The sequence below is a fragment of the Adiantum capillus-veneris genome, chromosome 4 (assembly GCF_014529385.1).
Source record: "Adiantum capillus-veneris isolate H3 chromosome 4, ASM1452938v2, whole genome shotgun sequence".
Taxonomy (NCBI): domain Eukaryota; kingdom Viridiplantae; phylum Streptophyta; class Polypodiopsida; order Polypodiales; family Pteridaceae; genus Adiantum; species Adiantum capillus-veneris.
The window spans coordinates 147,511,291-147,525,291 of record NC_140934.1 but is presented as its reverse complement, the minus strand read 5'-3'; positions in this window follow the sequence as shown (position 1 = coordinate 147,525,291).

The window sequence follows — 14,001 nt, the reverse complement described above, 5'->3', positions numbered from 1 at the left end:
GTCTAGGTTTAAAAATCAAGAGTCTGGCTAAGCTAGTTTGACCAAGCTAGGCGTTAGAGATTTTCTCTTAATACCATGGGGAATGTCTTCCTAATTATCAATGGTTACTTAGGTTCTTAATCCGATTTAGGCAGCATTGTGTGAAATGTACTAGGGCTTTCTAGTGGGCTTAGTCCCTATTGACCTTTAGCTTAAGTATTGTAAAGGGAGTTTACTAGTGTGACGAGCCTGGGGAGGGTAACAATGTTATATGACCCCCCAAAGTTACAAAATTAAAATGCTGAAAACGAACAAACAAAAAATCAAAGTGCCACAATGTAAAATCTTAAGCTGGAAGAGAAACCTTAGCTTGATTTGGTACTCCACTCACTTGTATCGTCTATGGTACTAGAGCCCTAGAGGTTCCTAGTGTGGGCGCTTTTCCTTGAAAAGAAAAAAACCCAAGGCATACAAAATAAGCACACACATCAAAATTGAATCACAGTGAAAAGACTTTGGGGGATCAAAGAAAAGGTAATCAGTCAAGCGATGATTTCATGAGAAATTCCTTTTATTGTAGCTTAACTACAAGGTCTTCTAGGTATAGCCTCTAGTCAGCCCTCGAACATGAAATACTTGGCTCTCGTGAATAAACAACTTAATTGACTAGAGAAAATTAAGAAGCTTACCCATGGTATTCATAGTCGATCTCTAGTGCCTTTCGACCGTTAAATTAGCAACCCCAGACTTGTTTAATTTTTTACCTTTACATATGTTTATGCATTTGATTATATTGCAATTTAGTGTTTATTGCAGACAAATGGTTCTGCTACCAATCAATTTTTCTGCCTAAAACTGCATATGCTTTTTAATTGTTTATGAGAATGCAATTACTGTGCCAATGTTGTTTGATTTTGCTGACTGAAGAAGGCTAAGGGTATTCATCTCAAATGCTCTTCCACCCCAATGAACGAGCTTCAACTCAATAGTTTTCGAGGAGAGAATCTACATCAAGAAGGGGGGCATGTTAACCCTCATGCACATTCCTATCACCTACGACGGACATTGTATTATTTATTTGCTAGAGTCAGGTACCGGGCTTGTCAGTCCAATAGGAAAAGGGTAAGTGTGATCGCCGATGAGAGGCGCACTCTAATTGGAACATTAAAGGGATTAGTTGGCTAAGCACAGGAGCCCAAGTGTGAATGGGGCGAGCTCATATAAAAGTCAACTAGACCTAAAATTCACTCATTCTCTCATTTGTGCAATTGAAGAGTGCTCTTGCTCCATCTCCATCTTCTTCTTCTTCATCTCCTTGTGTGTGTGTGTGTGTGTATGCGTGAGAGAGAGAGAGAGAGTGTACGATCGAGCATTGCGGCGGCACGACGGCGGCGAGGCGGTTGAGCGCAGCGTAGCGACGTCTCCCTCTTCTTCGCGGCGAGGAATCCTCCACGACATGAAGCGTAGAGCAGTGAGTGACACACCAACGCCATCTTTGAGCTTACTAGTTTAGGCTTGTTCTGTGCTTGGAGCCATTTGTGGCTCGCACACAGTGTATCGGCAAGTTCCTTGCATTGACACGTGCGACATACGTGCACAGTGCTATATAGCACGTGTTGTTCCCACTCCATTTCTCCTATTTTCGGGTAGTTTTCACATCAGGTGCAGCATTTACCATGGCTGACAACAACACAGATGTGTTCAAGATGTTTGCTGCTAAGGACACGTTGGATGGGGACAACTACCCTATGTGGGCTTATACGATGCAACATGTTCTTGTGTCAAAGGGCGCCTGGAACATTGTGCAGGGCATTGATGTATGTCCTGGTTCTGAGGATGTAGGCGATGTTGAGGATGATGCAGGTCTTGCTGCAAGGATTGCTGCTATTAGAGTTGTTTTGCCTACGGCAGAACAAGTTCGTTGGGATGCAAAGGATGCGTAGGCTCATGGATTGATTGCATTTTCTGTGAAGCGCACCATTGTTCCTCACATTCGTTCAACAAAATCTGCAAAACAGGCTTGGGATATTCTAGCAGGTCTTTATGCAAGCCGCAATGAGGCTAAAATTGCTTTGCTACGTAAAGAGCTGGAGTCGAAGATTATGCATGAGGAAGATGATATGGACACTTTTCTTGCTGGTGTCAAGGATATCAATGAGCAACTTATTTCTGCAGGTGAAGTCGTTTCAGATAGTTCCCTTCTGCAGACTGTTCTTGATGCCTTACTAGATTCCTACCAGACTTTTGCTAGTACTTGGAGACTGATGACCCAAGGAAATCCTGAAGTTGTCAAGTTTGTTGCATTATGCACATTGTTGTTGCAAGAGTCACTTTCCAGAAAAAACAAGACAAGACAATGTGTAGTTGAACAGGCTTTTACTGCTTCTCAAAGAAAGGGTGGTAACAGCAATGCAACCACTTCTTATGGTTCTGCTGCGAGTGGCAAAACTTCTGCTCCTAATGCTTCTGCTGGCAGCACTTCATCTAGAAATTCTGGTGATAAGAACAAAAAGAAGATGCGTTGCCATTATTGTAAAGCTAATGATCACTTGATCAAGTCGTGTCCTAAGTTGAAGGCCAAAGAGGCTAAGAAGAAAGAGGGTGGTTCCACTACAAATGTTGGTTCCTCTACAAATGCAGCCATTGTTGAGTCTTCTGTGAAAGGAGACTGTGATGCTGATGTTGATGTAGAATGGGCTTTTAGCGCAGAGTGCACTTACAATCTTGCTGTCCATGATGCATGCTTGTCAGTTGTTGTAGATTCACATGTGTCGTATTTCCACAATGGTGCTACCAAGCACATTACCTCACATCGTGAATTGTTTACCTCTCTCGAGTCTGTCCCTCATGGGAATTCAGCCACTTGTGCCAACAATGCCTCTTATCTGGTTCAAGGAGTTGGAAAGATTGTGCTTATTGCTGCAAATGGCAGTTCCTTCACACTTGTTGATGCACTTTATGTACCTGGGATCAAGGAGAATCTCTTGTCTGTATTCACACTTGCTAGACTTGGACTTGTAGTAAAATTTGTGGATGACATATGTACAGTTCTTGATCTCAGTTTTGGTGATGAAATTGTTGCATCTGGCCTTTTGTGTCGTGGGTTGTATAAGCTCACTTTGTATGACAAGTGCGAAAAAATTTTTGCAAATGCTGTTGCAGATTCAAGGGCTATTTCAGATGCAAAACTTTGGCATGCACGTTTTGGTCATCTGAATTTTGCCAGTTTGCTGCGTTTGCAGAAATCTGATATGGTTGCGTCTTTGCCACCTGTTGAAGCACGTGTCAAACATGTTTGTGAAGGCTGTATTTTGGGTAAGATGCAGCGTTCTAAGTTTCCAAAGGATGGTTCAGTTCGGCCACATGCAGGTTGCATCTTGTGCATAGTGATGTTTGTGGGCCCATGCAAACTCAATCCTTGGGCAATTACCTTTACTTCGTGACTTTCATTGATGATTACTCTAGGCATGCATTGGTTATTTCCGCTTAAAGCGAAGTCCGAAGTTTTTATGTGCTTCAAACAATTTCTGGCTATGGCTGAAAATGTCTCGAAATGTACTATTGGCACCCTCCGTTCCGATCGAGGGGGGGAGTATATGTCTCATGAATTTAATGCATTTCTGGCTAGTCATGGGATAAAACACCAATGTATAGTGCCTTATACACCTCCGAAAAATGGTGTTGCTGAGAGGAAAAGCAGGTCACTGACGGAAATGGCACGATGTATGGTCAAAAGTCAAGCTTTGTTGCATTCTTTTTGGTTTGAGGCCATCATGTGTGCCACTTATTTACTTAACAGGTGTCCTACGAAAGCTTTGCAGTCTATTACTCCATATGAAGCATGGCATGATAGAAAGCCTTCTATTGAGCACATGCATGTTTTTGGTTGTTTGGCATATGCTTTGGTGCCACAAACACACTGCAAAAAATTGGATGATATGGATGTCCAATGTATTTTTGTTGGTTATAGTGCTAAAAGCAAAGGTTATAGGTTGTATCATCCGCAAACAAAGAATATTCTCGTTTCACGAGATGTAGTGTTTGTGGAAGATTTTGTTCAGCCCTTGCTATCATGTACTAGAGACAATAATGTAAGCTCACAGGACATTTATGACACTTTGTTGCCTCTTTTCAGTGGTGTAAATACGAATATAATTTCCAATGAGGAAAATGTACAGCCTATGGGGGTTTCTGAAAATGTTACAGATCAGCCTATTACTGATGCAGATGTACATGATGTACTTGATGAGGAAAGGGCTGAAAATGAGCAGGCTAGAGGTATGCCAAAATGGCTGGTGCACACTTTGCGTGACAGTAAATTGGATGCACCTTTGTCTAGTCGTACTCTTTCAGGCTCTCGACATGCATCTTATGCATCAGATTGTTATGCTTTGGCTGTGTCTAGCTTACATGATGTTGAGGAGCCTCTGTATTTTGCTGAAGCACAAAATTCAAAAAAATGGATGGCTGCCATGCAATCAGAATATGATGCACTTATAGAAAATGACACATGGACTTTATGTGATTTGCCTCCTGGAAAAAAGGCCATTGGTACGAAGTGGGTTTACAAGTTGAAATGCAAGCCGGATGGTGAGATCGATCGCCACCATAAGGCTCGACTTGTTGCAAAGGGTTATGCACAGCAAAAAGGCATAGATATGAAGAGACTTTTGCTCCCACTTGTCGTATGACTACTGTGCGTTTTCTATGTGCATTGGCAGCTCATTTTGGTTGGGATGTACATCAATCAGACATTGTTACTGCTTTCGTGAATGGTGACATATTTGAGGAAGTTTATGTAACGCAGCCTCGCGGTTTTCTCATAAAAGGACGAGAGGACAAAGTGTGCAGATGTAAGAAGGCTTTGTATGGGTTGAAGCAATCTCCTCGTGCTTGGTATGAGAAAGCTCACACTCATTTGGTTAAACGAGGCTTTCGTAAATAGTCCAACAGAAAGCACATTGTATGTAAAGCGTGAGGGTGATGTACTTCTCATTGTGGTTCTTTATGTCGATGATTTGTTGATCATTGGACCAAATGAGAGACATATTGTTGAATTTAAGGCTGATTTGAATGCTACTTTCAAGATGAAAGATTTGGGGCTATTGCATTGTGTCAGAAAAGTACATAGAGACATTGCTATGTAAGTTTGGACTTGAGGATTGCAAACCTATTGCCACTCCCATGGAAACAGGTTTGAAGTTGAGTCTACATGATGCTGGTGATCCTGCTGATGTCACTCTTTACCAAACTGTTGTTGGCTGCCTCATTTATGTATGCAACACGAGGACGGATATTCAGTTTGCAGTCGCACAGGTGAGCAGATTTATGCATAGGCCAGGGTTTAAGCATTGGTAGGCTGTCAAGAGTATTTTCCCCTACCTTAGTGGCACTTTACATCTTGGCTTGTTTTATCCCAAAGGGGGATCATTGATGCCAGACTTACATGCTTTTTCAGACTCTGATGGGGCTGGTTATTTTGACATGCGAGTGTCCACAAGTGGTTTTTGTTTCATGCTTAGCAGTTCATGTCTATCATGTTTGAGCAAGAAGCAACCTACTGTGGCCACTTCAAGTTGTGAGGCTGAGTACAGGGCAGTCTTCATAGCTACGGTTGAGTGTGTATGGCTTAGACGCCTTATGGCTGATTTCGGTGTTGGACATGACACTACCAACACTATCTACACTGACAGTCAGAGCACATTGGCAGTTGTGAGGAACCCAGTTTTTCATGCTCGCACAAAGCACATTGAGGTGCATTACCACTATGTCATAGAGAGGCTCTCGGCAAGAGAGATCAGCTTGGCTTATGTGCCAACACAGGACAACCTTGCAAATCTTTTCACAAAGGCATTGTCTCGTGAGAAGCTTGAATCTTTCCGCAAAGCTTTGGGCTTACTCCCCTTTGTGGACTGATCATGTCCTCAGGGCATGGCACTTCCCTTTACTCATGTGCCAGCTCTCGTTCACCGCATCACTCCAGGGGGGATTTGTTACCATATACATGTGGTAGTGATGTGTGTGAACACACTAGGACCGCTGGGGCATTTTTTCCCTCTTTAGGAGGTTTTTTCCCTCGATCATTGTATATAAGCCCATCACTCTAGGGCTATCTATCTTTCTATTGCACACTAAGTAACACACTCTCTACTGTGTGCCTTGAGCTTCCTTCGTCTTCTCCAAGCTGTGTGCATTTTTCTGCAACCCTAATTCCAACAGTATCTGCTTAAAGTTAGAAAAATGTGACTTCATGGTAAGGTAGGGAAAGATTCTAGGGCACATTTGTTTCCAAGAATAGTATTTCTATGGATCTCTAGAAGATTGGAATTGACTTCCATTGTGAGGGCACTATCCTAACCTACAATGTTCTTCTTGTGTTCTCCTCTAAAAGGCGGCAAAATTTTCAATGTTTTAGGTTTACTCTCCATAGATGATTCTGCTCTTGCATCACCATATAGAGATTGTATATCTCGTGGGTAGACTTCATGATCCATGTTGACCTCAGTCATAGGTGCAGACTTGAAAGTTAAACTACCATCCTTCTTATTCCTTATTGTTTTCCGTGAGGCTTGTGGCCATGGCCCTTTCACTTCACAAATTGGTATCCCTTAATTTTATTATTTATTGTTAATTTTGTTATATTATCTTGAGTAGTTGGTTGCTTCCCTTGATTTTATTCTTGAGACTTTTGCTGCAGAGCCTCTCTTAATTAGGCTATCTCTTTGAGATATGCATGTTCTTTTGGTATAAAAATTAAAGATAATTCCCTTATTTGCATCTTCTCAAGTCTCAACTCCACTTACAAATCTTTGGTTTCCTTTTCCATAGCCTAGAATGCTTGATTGGTTCCTTGCGGAATAAGAATTGTTGGATTGGTTTTCAAGCAGTTGAAAGGTTCATCTTGGCCTTGTCTTCTCGCTTTAGCTTGGGCCACTTGAACATTGGCTACCTCTATTTGTGCTTGCAACCACAAAGCATGTGTTGTAGTCTTTAAAGCCTCTACAACTGTTCATTCTTATCTATTAATGCCTTGATCTCAACTATGGTAATGTCATGAAGCTTAATGATTCTTGAATGAATGCATTTTCCACTTCTAGTTGTGTGGTTTAGCATAAAGGTCTAGCTTCTAATTATGTGTAAGGAAGCAATCCATACTGGCCGGCAGGTGTCGAGCACCCCCAATTTACTAACCTTATTCATTTACATAACATAAAAGAATAAGGGGATGTGGATTGTAATCCACTAATAGCTCCACCACACCTCATGTCCTACTGTACTATTCTTGCACTTGCAGTCACGCATGCTCCGCATCACGCCTCGCAAGTGGTATCAGAGCATGGTGGCTCTCGTGGCTCCAATGGTGGTGGTGCACAAGCTTCAATTTGAGCTAAGACTCAAAGCTTTAGCAGAAGGTGATTTTTCACTGTGTTTTTGGGGAGCTCAACACTCTGTAGAAGAGGAGTTTTTGGAGTTCTATAGCAACAATGGCAACGTTGAAGTCACTTTGCAGCAGCAACTGAAGCATAGTGTTAACATTTCTCTGACAATGGAAGTACTTTGTAGAATAGAGCTACAAGAGGAGAGCTTTGAAGTAAAGCGTTGTAATTTTTTTGGAGCTCCATAGCATTATAGAGAGCAATTTTTTAATGCGGGTATCTCTTACTCCATAGTGCTAAGAAAGAAGAAGGATAGCATTGATTTTCAAAAAGCTGTTGGAGGGCTACAGAGAGGAAAACTTAACAATGCTAGGGATTATACTGCTGCCACATGGAACTACCTGGTTCAATGGCCCTCCAAGGGACTCCAAGGACAACCCTTTGGTCTGCACCTATCATCATGCCTATACCTAATTGGGACATCTTCTATGGTTGACATACTTTGGTTGTACCAACATTGCCCAACTCTCTTGTTGAACGTTTATGTTCAACCACAAAACAACTTTATTTATTTACCAAATATCACAAACTGGCAATCATTGTGAGAAAATCAAAAACCATATGTACAATTTTATTCTTGCCTACTACCAAATCTCAAGTAGGGCTCAGGAAAATTTTTTCGTGGACCCAGCTTTGGAACCTTTTCACACGCATATGGACAGGCTAACTCTGAATTTGAGAGGGATAATTACACTAAAAATCTCATATTATAACTAAAATTTTCATAATTTGAACCGGCTTGAGAACCTTCTTACCCAAATTTGAGGCGGCCATTTTTATTTTGAACAGTCTTTGGATAAAGCGAACCTATCTTTTCTTGAGCCATGCCTGCATCACAACACGACTTCCACCTAGATCAAATACTTGGCAGTCAAAGTCTTCTCCTTTTTTAATCTTTGCAAAAATTCTACTCTGAGTGCAGCATAAGTTGCAAAAAGTGCAATTCCATATTGGCTAAACCAACTCATGACCTTGGCCCTCCAGTGTTGCTGCAAATTGCTGCAATTTTATATCATCACCATATACAGCATGTCCACTAGCTTTCCACTTGGTCTCAAATTGAGCCACGTGACAATTCGCATATTCACCTGACTTGCCCCTGAATTTAGCTTCTTTAACCTTAGGGTTAGGAGGTGGTGGATTCATTGGGATAGGCCGAGGTACTCTCTTAGGTCTTTGTCTGGTAGATACATGTAGTGGGTCAAAGAGGAGTCTTATTCTACTTCTTGTAAAAGCACGCTTGTCGGGCTACCTAGACAGCCCAACAGGCTGCACATCCATCGGGCCCGCTTTGTAGCTTGGTGGGCCCCCTGGGTATTTATATATAGGTCCCTTTGGAGCCCCCATTTCCCTCACAATTCCCTTCCCCTTCCACCTCAGAGTTTCCTAGGTATCCAAATATTTTTCAAGATTCCCAGAGCCCTCACAAGAAAGGCAACAAATTATGGTATAAATTTTAGCTTAATCTGATAAGCTCTTTATCTTCTTTGTATTTAAGTTGCTATACTTTTTTTTTTATAAATGTTATTTATAGTTCTAAAAGTATCTTGCTTTCCAGGTCGGCATCGGTCCTAATATTGGACCGGAAGTGTCATGAAATGCTAGACCAATAGGCACTGTTTTACAACGTGTCGATTGTGTTCACTTCGACATCGGTTCTATTTTGGACCGAAAGTGTCGTTGTTGAACATGGTTGGTGACATTCGATTTCTGTAGTTTTATCTATTCACCTTGCCTTTCACATTGACATCGGTTCTAGTATTGGTCTGAAAGTGTCGTTGTGAAATGCTAGACCAATAGGTACTATTTTACAACGTGTCGATTGTGTTCACTTCGGCATCAGTTCTATTTGTAGGAATTAGGGTTGCAGAGAAACGCACACAGCTTGGAGAAGACAAAGGAAGCTCAAGGCACACAATAGAGAGTGTGTTACTTAGTATGCAATAGAAAGATAGATAGCCCTAGAGTGATGGGCGTATATACAATGCTCGGGGAAAAAACCTCCTAAAGAGGGAAAAAATGCCCCGGTGGTCCTAGTGTGTTCACACATCACTACCACATGTATAGGTAACAAATCCCCCTTGGAGTGATGCGGTGAACGAGAGCTGGCACATGAGTAAAGGGAAGTGCCATGCCCTGAGGACATGATCAGTCCACAAAGGGGAGTAAGCCCAAAGCTTTGCGGAAAGCTTCAAGCTTCTCACGAGACAATGCCTTTGTGAAAAGATCTGCAAGGTTGTCATGTGTTGGCACATAAGCCAAGCTGATCTCTCCTGCTGAGAGCCTCTCCCTGACATAGTGGTAATGCACCTTAATGTGCTTTGTGCGAGCATGAAAACTGGGTTCCTTGCAACTGCCAATGCACTCTGACTATCAGTGTAGATAGTGTTGGCAGTGTCCTGTCCAACACCCAAATCAGCTATTAGGCGTATGAGCCATACACACTCAATCGTAGCTGTGAAGACTGCCCTGTACTCAGCCTCACAACTCGCAGTGGACACCGTAGGTGGCTTCTTGCTCAACCATGATATACATGAACTGCCAAGCATGAAACAAAAACCACTTGTCGACACTCGTACCTCTAGCCTGCTCATTTTCAGCCCTTTCCTCATCAAGTACATCATGTACATATACATCAGTAATAGGCTGATCTGTAACATTTTCAGAAATCCCCATAGGTTGTACATTTGCCTCATTGGCAATTACATTCGTATTTCCACCAGTGAAAAGAGGCAACAAAGTGTCATAAATGTCATGTGAGCTTACATTACTGTCTCTAGTACATGACAGCAAGGGCTGAACAAAATCTTCCACAAACACTACATCCCGTGAAACCAGAATACGCTTTGTTTGTGGATGATATAACCTGTAACCTTTGCTTTCAGCACTATAACCAACAAAAAATACATTTGACAACATTATTATCCAATTTTTTGTGTTGTGTTTGTGGCACCAAAGCATACGCCTAATAGCCAAAAATACGCATGTGCTCAATAGAAGGCTTTCTATTATGCCATGCTTCATATGCAGTAATAGATTGCAAATCTATTGTAGGACACCTGTTTAGTACATGCGTGGCACACATGATGGCCTCAAGCCAAAAAGAATGTGGGAAATCTTGACTTTTGACCATACATTGTACCATTTCCGTAAGTGACCTGTTTTTCCTCTCCGCAACACCATTTTGTTGAGGCGTATAAGGCACTGTACATTGGTGTTTTATCCCACGACTAGCCAAGAATGCATTAAATTTATGAGACATATACTCCCCCCCTCGATCGGAACGGAGGGTGCCCATAGTACATTTTGAGACATTTTCAACCATAGCCAAAAATTGTTTGAAGCACATGAAAACTGTAACATTTAATGGCCTAATAACTTATGTGTAGCGGAAATTAGCATGAACATAATGGGCATTTTATTAGAATAGATTCCTAAGGAGAATTAAAAGAGTGCTTGGGTGGAGAGAGAGCAACAAAAAGCATAACACCTAGTTAGATAGCATCAGCAATACTTTCAAAAGAGAGAGAAATTAAGTTATTGACAACAGTTGAGGACCGGATTTGCATGGAGCCGGTCCCCCCTCCAAAAGGCTTTGTATTATGGTTTCTCCCTTCAAGAGAGACATTGTACAATACAATTCTTTGTGTTCCTTCAAGACTAGCTAGTGCAATGAAGATGGAAGCTTCATGCACTAAGCAAAACACTTAATCAAACACAACTTGAATTATCCCCGTTCTCAGACCCAAGACCTCACACACCTTCGAAGATGGTGAGAGCTAGCAGGGTATGAGAGTAGATTGAGAGGAAGAAGGAGTATCTTACGAGAAAGATGTACATCTCCTCACATAATCACTCATATTAGCATAGCTTAGCTTAGTAATTAGCTTGGTAGAGAAGATGAGCATGCATTGAAGCTTGGCTCTTGGTTGGATTTGCATCCACATGCCAAGAGAGTGTTGATGTAGGCTTCTATCTCACAAGCTTGAGCTCTCCACTAAAGCTTGGGAGGAGATAGAGTATTCTTTCTTCACACATGGTCAAGTGTGAGTGTGTGTGTGTGTGTGTGTCAATACCAAGCAAAAATCAGCCCCCTCTCTCTCTTGGGCGAGCCCTTGTTGCTAATTTGGTCTGGCTTTTGCCTCATTGGACCTCCCCAAGTCAAGCCAATGGGTATTAAGCAGCATAAGTGATAGCCTTCTGACATGTGTCTCCCTTTCCCCTTTTGTGAGAGCTTTAGGTAATTAATTAATTAAACTAAACTCTCATTGGACCCCTTTGCCTCCTGGCCAATAGGAATCAGGCAAGCCATGGGGCTTCTGAATGCTCATTGGACCCTTTGGGAGACTGCCCAATAGTCTTCTAGGAGACTTAATTCTAATTGGTTTCTTTTATTAAATGTTTTTAAATTAATTAAACTACATTTACTCTAGCTTAATTCTCATTGGTCCACTTCAAGGGTCTTCCAATAGGAATTGGGCACACCTTGTGGGCATCTGGGCTAGGGAGCTGACATGTGTCCCTCATTCCCTTTGTGTAAAGGGAGCCTGTGTGTGTGTGTGTGGCTTTCTCTCTCATCCCCTACCTTTGGGGCTCGCCCCCTCCCATGTAGGGATGTGCAAAGACTTTTAGGGCACACACAAAGCATCCAATTTTCCCTAGGGTTGACCTTTGGACACAACCTTAGCATTTTGGAAGTCTTAATGGGCTGAACCTTAGGGTCTTTTTAGCCCATTGTTGCACATGGCTCTTTTGCAGATAGCCCCCCCCCTTTGGATCCCTATTTTCCCTCCTTTGGATCCCTACTGTGGCCGGTCTGCTAGCTTAACCAATATTCTAGCTTTTTCTCCCCCGGCACTTCCCCACATTAAATGATCAGTTTAATATGAGAAAATCATTTAGGAGAATTAGATATTGATTATTATGACATTACCTCTCTCTTGAAATCATAGTCGTCCTCGACTATGGTGTAGAGAAGATAAAGCATATTCATGAGTCCTTTTCTTAGCGGGTAGAGGATCCCTATGTTACCCTACGACATCATTCCATAATGGATGCCTGGTCCATTTGGCGCTTGAGAGCCTGAGGCTGCCGCAAGCATGTCTGCACATCAGTCCTATCAATCTTCCATAGTAGAGTGACAAGCTCTACTTGGTGTTTGGGGGACGTCGTCTCCACAAACTTGATCTAAGCATGGATACTACTTCATTTTTGTGCACAAATAAAGAAAAAGAGAGTCTTATAAGACAAAAATTTTGTTCATTTTTAACATTTTGTACATTTGCTTACTCTTGGGCAGCATTGTAAGCATTGACAAGGTTTAGGTTATCCTTTAATTGTATGCCTTGCATCCATCTAGCATCTTCAAAAGGATAATTCTTAAATTTAATAAGATATCGTCGGATAGTCTTACCGCCTCTTAATACCTTGTCTTCATGTCGGAGAATGGACTCGGGCTATAGCACCTCCTCTTGGTCCTCGATCTCCGGTGGGTCTTCAATAGTTGGTTCTTGAGGTGGCTCTCCTTTGTAAGGCTTTAATAGGCTCACATGAAAAGCATTGTGTATGAGCCAATGATTGGGCAACTTAAGTTGATAGGCCATGTCATTGATTGGCCTAAGAATCTGGAAGGAACCATAGTACCTTTTTGCTAGTTTAGCATAGTACTTTTGGTGGCCCGTAGGACTCTTGCCCGTCGTGTGCCTTAATCGAGCCTTGGGAAACTTTAACAAGACCCAATCGTTTTCTTTAAAGGCTTGGGCTCTTCTGTGCTTGTCAGCAGCAGCCTTTTGCCTTTGCTGTGAGATAGAGATAGCATCTTTAATCTTTTGAAAAGATTCTTGTAGGTCTCGGCTATACTCATCTGCAGCAAAGATCTTCCCATGTACCTTAAGTAGCAAGGGACTTTTTGATCTTCCCTCAATTACCTCGAAAGGTGCTTTTCCCGTGGAAGTATGTATAGTGTTATTGTAAGCATACTCCACTAAGGGTAAGTACTTCTCCCATTGGGATCTTTGATCTACTTCCGTTACATAGGCTTTTAGTAGATCGAGAATTGTTAGGTTAGCTATTTCACTTTGGCCATCCGTTTGTGGATGATAGGCCGAAGAGAAATTTAGCCTTGTCCCTAAATTCTCAATGAGACCCTTCCAGAAATTACTGGTCATTCTAGGATCTCTATCCGACACTATGGACATTGGCAAGACATGGTATTTGAAAATTTGTGAAATAAAGAGGGTTGCCATTTGATGGGCTTTGATAGTCTTTTTGACAGGTATAAAATGAGCTTGTTTACTAAACCTGTCTACTATCGTCCATATTCCCGTATTCCCATGGATAGACTTAGGCAATCCAAAGATAAAATCCATGGATATGCTCTCCCATGGTGAATTAGGGATTGGCAAGGGTTGAAGCAATCCAGGTTGCTTCCCTCTATCAAATTTTTTCTTTTGACATACCACACATTTGGAAACATACTCTTGTATGTTCACTTTCATGGTAGGCCAATAGAAATATGTTTCAATTCCCTTTAAGGTAGACTGAATCCCTCTATGCCCCGCATATGGGGGAGCATGAGATTCATACA